This window comes from Neovison vison, chromosome 11 (assembly GCF_020171115.1).
Source record: "Neovison vison isolate M4711 chromosome 11, ASM_NN_V1, whole genome shotgun sequence".
Lineage (NCBI taxonomy): Eukaryota > Metazoa > Chordata > Mammalia > Carnivora > Mustelidae > Neogale > Neogale vison.
In genome coordinates this window covers 168,354,105-168,361,528 of record NC_058101.1, presented here as the reverse complement: position 1 = coordinate 168,361,528, position 7,424 = coordinate 168,354,105, and the positions used below count along the sequence as shown (strand labels likewise).

Here is a 7,424-nt window from a genome sequence, read left to right as displayed (position 1 = left end):
CAAAAACAGTATGAAGTCCCATATAATTTCCACCCCATTTCCCAGACAGGGTTGCATCCTCTGGATTACAGGACATCAAAACCAGGAAACTGACATTGGGATGCATGTGTACCATTTTAGGTCACCTTATCACAAGTGTCAATTCAGGTAACAACCACCACAATCAAGATCAGATTTCATCAACACAAAAACATTCCCTCTCAGTACCCCTTTCCAGTCGCAACCACCCACCCCAACCCCAACCTCATCAGCCCTAACCCTTTGGTGACTGCTAATCTAACTTTGTGATAACAAAAACGTGAATGGCTGCCTACAGTGTGTGACCTGTACAGATTGGCTTTTTCCACTCAGCATCATGCCCTTGAAATCCACACTAGTTGCTGCATGCATCCAGAGTTTGTTCCTTCTTAATTGCTGAGAAGTATTCCATCTGGTATGGATGTGCCACTCATGTACTGAAGGACATTTGGGTTATTTCCAGTTTTACCATATGAAAAGTAAAGCTGACATTATTAAGACATGCAAAATATTTGTAACTATTACACAGTTTTGTATCAATTCCCTGACCTCTATGTAGACTGTTTTGTTTGTTTGTTTTTAACTTGCAGCAAGAATTACTATCAAACTCCACTTTTTGGGCCACAGACCCTAGTGGTCTTAGCAAAAGACCTGCCCCTCATGAAGCATACTACCAACATTTAATGAGTGCATTGGCCAGGAAGCTATTTTTTTGTTGTAATAATGATGTAACAAATGAATTTACACAGAAAATGTATATGCAGAGAACACTAATTCCTAGTGCAAATGCTGGGTCACAAGCTAAAAATATTTTTAAAGGGATTGCTACCAACTGGCCTTCAAAAAATCAAAGCAGCTTATCTTAGCCACCAAGGCTGTTACAATGTCCCCTTCTTACAAGATGCACTAAGATTTTTGTAGTCTTTAAAATCTGACTTGCCAAAAATGTTGTTTTGTATTGAAGTAATAGAAGTTATATATTTCTCATGTTTCTGGACTTGATTTGTCATTCTTTAACTATCTATTCATATTCTTTGGCCAAATTCTATTGAAAGCTTAGTTTACTAAACTATCAACTTGGCTCTAACATACGTTACAAAGAAATAGCCTTTAAAACTACATGTATCTGAAATCCAACACACATATTAATAGCCCAAGACACTATCTGACTTTTCAATGTGGACGATAAAAATTTAGTGGATATGGTTCCCCAATTGATAAGTGCTCTTCTACTACACACAATGTCTTTATTAAGAAATCGCATCTAATTCCAGCTCTAAGTGAAAAAAAAAAAAATGAATGTAGGGATGCCTTGGTGGGCTCAGGCACTTAAGCAACTGATTTCAGCTCCCGTCGATCTCAGGGTCCTGGGATCGAATCCTGCATGGGGCTTCCCGCTTAGCAGGGAGCCTGCTTCTGCCTCTGCCTGCTGCTCTCCTTGCTTGTGCTTCCTCATTCTCACCCACCTCCCCTGACAAATAAAATCATTTTAATTAATCAATTAATTCATTAATTAAAACGTGAATGGATATCACTTCTCTTAAATTCCCTGTGAAATACCAAAACATCAATTTTCTGTAACATCAAAACTATCTCCAGTTTCATTAAGAAACATGGCTGGCCTCTCTTTCGCATTTAAGATCATCTAACCAATAGTTCCCAATAGCGCTCTTTAGACCAGCACTAGCAGCACTAACATTACCTAGTAACTCCTAAGAAATAAATGCAAATTCACAGGCCCCACCCAGACCTACTTCAAAAAAAAAAAAAAACCCGGAAGGTGGTGGGTAGAGCCAGAAATCAAGCAATGTGTTTCAACAAGCATTCCAGCGGATTCCGATACATAGGAAAGTTGGAGCACCACAACATTAAACAAATTTAGTAGAAAGACATTAAATCTGGATTGCCTTCCATACTTTTTCTTTTCATGAAAGACTTCAGCAAAGTTAATCACGCCACAGATACTAAGAATCCAGAGACATATTTTCATTCTCCCCCAAAGCAAAACAAAACAAAACAAAACAAAATAAAACTGGAAACTGGATGCTAGCTTTATTTTCTACAAAAAGGAATCCCTAAAACTATGAAGTGATCACAAAAAAAAATTTCCTTAGAGAAGAAAAACCCAAAATGAACCACAGAGAACCAACAGGTCAGAAATGATGTCTTTCAAACCAGAGACTCAGTCAGTTTTGTATCATACACTGCCTGATACCCACATTCCTAAACAGAACTACAACCTATAGCACTTTCGAAATTCAATGAACTAGCATATTAAACAGCACCTAGAAAACTATAATTATGCAAGTATTTGTGGTCCAGGGAATAAACAAATAAATTGGTCAAATAAAAGTTATTCTGCATGGGCAGAATAAAAGTGACCTGTATGTTGTTTTGTCCCCTAATTTCTTCTAAGCATGTATTACCACCTTCACAACCAAAAGAAAGGAGAATCAGGAATATATGGAACGATACAGGAAAATACCCTACAAGTATATCAGTTATTTTTTAACTTTTACCAATGCGCTGATAATCTCTCTCCTTCATGGGATCAAAATTCAAAAGAGGCTTTGGTAGTACCAGATAAACCGAGTTCCAACCTTCATGCTTATTAAAGTTTGAAACTCAAAGTGAACACATGGCTATTAACCCGGTTACAAGCAGGTGTTATCATGGTAGCTACCTCCTATCCACCTGGGTAAGTGCCCCATTTCCCTCCAAGTAAGACCTTCTGAGCAGGGAGCCCAATGTGGGGCTCAATCCCAGGACCTCAGGATCCTGACCTGAGCCAAAAGCAGATGCTTAACCAACTGAGCCACCCAGGCACCCCAAGACCAGAGAACTTTTTGTTGTTGTTGTTGTTTGTTTGTTTTTAAGATTTTATTTATTTATCGGACAGAGAGAGATCACAAGTAGGCGGAGAGGCAGGCAGAGACAGAGGAAGAAGCAGGATCCCCGCTGAACAGAGAGCCTGATGTGGGGCTCGATCCCAGGACCCTGGGATCATGACCTGAGCAAAAGGCAGAGGCTTAATCCGCTGAGCCACCCAGGCGCGCCAGAACGGTTTGGTTTTGACTGCAGTTCATTTTAAGCTGAATTTTTATTTCTTGAAACCTGGAATATTCTGGCACTTATGATATTTGACAACTTTTACTTCTAGAAAAGAATGAACAGTGTATAAACCTTCTACCGTACATAGGAAATCTCATCTCTTCTCAGAAAGCAGTCATCAGGTTTATTTTCTCCCTAACCACCAAGTACTCGATAGATTTGAAGATCCAATACAGGCTGATAATACTGGCATTCTACATCCCCTTTAATTACCTGTTCCCCGCAAAAGCAACTTCATCTTAAAATGTATTGCAAATGCTCTTAATATGAAGTTTTAAGTAAGATTTTTTTTAACATATCCCTTCTACCAGTTTCTTCTCTCAACCAAAGGATCATTTAAATAGATTTTCTAAACTGAGAAAGGGAGGGAAAGGAGAGCATTATCTAATCCTGTTGAAAAATTAAAATTTCCCTTGTTTACCTTATGATTTCTACTATTCCTGATTTCTGACTAACACTGCAGTTTTCTTGCAGTGTCTTTACTGACAATTCTTCTTGGACACGACAGTCAATCACTGCATAGAACTGAAATTAAAGCTCAATACGTGGAGTGAATGGTCAAGACTTCCATTGAACAGAATTAATCCACAGTCCTCAACAGAATATACTCTGTGTACAACTTCCAACTTATAGGTATATGAGCACAAGAGAACTTACACGATGGACAGCATAACCCCTCCATCGATACCCAACATGTTCTGTTCCCATTGTTAAACTGCCTTTAGACACCAGGTCACGTGCACACCCATCTAGTTCCTCAAAACCGAATTTACGCATGACGGATCTGCGCTTCCTCAGCAGACTTTTAAGCCTTTCTCCGCCACGTAAATAACCAAATGGACACCCAAAAAGGATTAGGAATCATCAGAGTTGTTGCTCAGGTCAATGTGCTCATGCTCTGAAGCTCCACACCACTCCAGGAAGTACTTTCAAGGCACTGCCTACAGCATCCAAGACTCAAGTTCTGGGTTTAATTTCCAGCCCATGGTGAGAAAAACAAAATGAGAAAAACAGGTATACTACTTTTAAGGACACACTTCATAAAGACAACTTTCCCCTATCCTAGTAACATTACAGACACAGGACTCGAGCCCTAGTATGAAAGCTTATTTATTACATAAAACTTCCAAATGGATGGAACAGTTTTAGGAAGATTCAAACTAAAACTCATCTTCATCTATTCTATACACATTTCCTGAATCCCTGTCACTGCAAGGCACTGTACTACACAGATAGAAAAATATAGATGTGAAAAGAGAGGTCCTGCCCTCAGGGGGCACCTGTGTGGCTCAAATCAGTTAAGGGTCAGATGCTCAGGATCTCAGGGTCATCAGATGGAGCCTCATGTGGGGCTCAGAGTCTGCATGAAGACTGCTTAAAACTTTCTCTCTCTCTGTCCCCACCCTCCCTCCCTCTCTCAAAATCACTAGGTAGTTTTGTTTTGTTTTGTTTTTAAAAAGTCCTACCCTCAAAAATGGTAAAATGTAATAGGTGATCCAATAAAACTTCTGTTCAAGTGTTAAATGAATTGTACATGATTTGAAGGGTGAGGTAAGCCAATAAAAATACAATTCGAGTGTTACAAAGATGAGCTACACCTGACTGGAGTGATGAAAAGGCTTCCTGAGACATCTAGGAGTCCAAATGGTAGTGAGGCAGGACATAGAAGCAAGGGAAAGCATTTCAGAGAAAATCCAGAGGAAGAGAAGGTGTGAAGGTATGGAAATGAGGTCCCATGGTCCCAGCCCAAGACACAAGCAGTTGGCAGGAAACACAGACCCTTATATGTGGAGGGCACATGGGGACTGGTGGCAGTCTGCTTGCACAAATCCTAAAGGAACACGAAAGAACTGAATCAGGAGCCCCTCGTGATGCTTGGCATTTGGACTTTATTTCAAAGGCAATGAGAGGGGCACCTGGGTGGATCAGTGGCTTAAAGCTTCTGCCTTCGGCTCAGGGCATGATCCCAGGGTCCTGGGATCCAGCCCCACATCTGGTTCTCTGCTTGGCGGGGAGCCTGCTTCCTCCTCTATCTCTCTCTGCCTGCCTCTCTGTCTACTTGTGATCTCTGTCAAATAAATAAGTAAAATCTTTAAAAGAAAAAAAAAAAGGCAATGAAAACTGCCACGTAATTTAATTTGACCAAGCAGAGAGAGTTGGATTTGCTTGCCTCGGGCCTGGACGCATAAGGCTGGTGATGGTTATTATACAGTAAATGGTAGTTACCAGCCTGTGGGGCGAAGTGGAAAGGTGTGGATGACCTCTGAAGTGAAGGAAGAGCTGAACAAGGATGGAGGAGGGAACAAACAACTAACTTGTATCGGCCTGCCCAACAAACGACCTCCAAGAATCATAAATCCCAAATTCAGTAAGGTCTTTCCCAATGTACCCACAGAGACTATCTCTCCCTCCCATGGACTCATTTATTCCATGGGTGCGCCTCCCACCATTGAAGACCTTTTTGTCTCACCTTTTCAACATCCGTTCGGTTCCCTGAAAGCAGACATTTTCTATCCACTTCACCAGTGACTTGAAAGAGCAATGACTGATAGAACTCTACAACTGAGGAGGCAAAATCTTTCTCCGTTTATGGGCTGTAGAAAAGTTCCACACACCAGGCTTGATCCTTACACTACAGCTGAAAGAAGACACCTGTGTTCAAGGATGCAGGTAATTAAAAGGCACCAAGGAGCTATCCTATTTCTAGGATGTCTAAGGGTCTACACGCAGAGTGGAGCTCTAAAATAGTGTGAGGATGAAACAGCAGCACTGGTAAACTCACAACCACGCACACAAACACGGATGACTCTCCGTAAGGCAGGCCCAGGAGTGCATCCAACTGGATGACTCCACGTACACCAAATTCAGGAACATGCACAACAGCTCCCCAGCAACGGAAGTTAAGAACCGTGGCAGAAGTGAACCTCAAGAGGGTTATCACAGACACTGGGGTCCTGGGTGTAAAGTCACATGGTGTGTTCCCCTTGTGAAGGTTCCTCAAGCTTTTGGCTTATGATCTGTGCACTTCTCTGTATATATGCTGCGGTTCAAAAAGTTTACTGAAAGGGGTGCCTGGGTGGCTCTGTGGGTTAAGCATCCAACTCCTGACTCTGGCTCAGGTCATGATCTCAGGGTCCTGGGATGGAGCTCTCAGTCTGGCTCATGGCTCAGTGCAGACTGTACCTGACATTCTCTCTCTGTCCCTCTGCCCTCCCCTGCCCCCACATAGACTCTCTCAAGGAAACAAGTATCTTAAAGAGAATAAATAGGCCTTAAAATCAAACAAACAAACACAAAACTCCCTTCCCTTAAAAAGAAGAAGGGAACTTCCCCATGGGGAGGAAGACAACACAACCAAAAAGGCCCAGGTGACAGAGCCAAAGAGAAACTGAGAGCCAAAAGAATACAGCATGTTTTAGTTCAGACTGCAAAGGAGACATCCAGGGATCCATTATTCCCTGAAGTTCTAACGAATTGAGTTAGTGCTGACCACTTCCTCACCCAGCTGCCATTTACCAAAATAGTTTTGTTTTTGGTTTTGGTTTTGGTTTTTTTTTTTTTTTTGTGGGGGGCATAAAAGGAGAAAGAAAGCACACAAGCAGGCAGAGAGGCAGGCAGAGGTGGAGAGAGAGGCAGGCTCCCCGCCGAGCCAGGAGCCCCATGCGGGACTCCAACCCAGGACCCCAGGATCATGACCTGAGCCGAAAGCAGTGGCTTAACCCACTGAGCCACCCAGGCGTCCCTACCAAAATTGTTTTTATTCATCTTGGAATTTCTTCAGCATTGACTGAAGCACAGGATGAACCTACGTCACTCAATCCTCCCATCCCAGCAACTAACAGCATACACTGACAAGTTAGCTGGCCTGGCCTCAGAAAATGGCAGGCAACTAAGGAAAAGCAGACTAGCCTCTATACAAAGGTCTCAATTTTACATTATCCCCAACCCAATGAGCTAAACGGCAAAGCCTACAGTAATAACCTACAGAAGTAACTACCCCTTGCTCCAAAAGAAAGGAGATTGTGTGCTGCCCAAAAAGACTAATGTGTACCTTAACCCTGTCTAGAAAGACACCCATCACCACTGCAGAAGATCATCAGAAAAGAAACAAACACAAACTGACAATTCAGCTTTCCAAAAAATTACACTTTCTTTATCCAACCCCAACGTTTATCTTCAAACACAAGAAAGGAAGAGACATTTGCCGCTCAAGACAGGAAAAGCACAACAACCAGCATAACTGTACCTCCACCACCAAATCGCTCAGGAGAAGAAAACGTAATTCAGGACAGGCA

The 7,424-nt window shown here is 42.1% G+C and overlaps 1 non-coding gene across 1 annotated transcript; it reads right to left on the bottom strand.

Moving 5' to 3' along the window:
* Positions 1-600: 600 nt before the first annotated feature.
* On the bottom strand, positions 601-751 carry LOC122890798. The gene has a single exon (XR_006381220.1). It is a non-coding gene; the product is annotated as a small nucleolar RNA SNORA62/SNORA6 family (small nucleolar RNA).
* Positions 752-7,424: the final 6,673 nt, after the last annotated feature.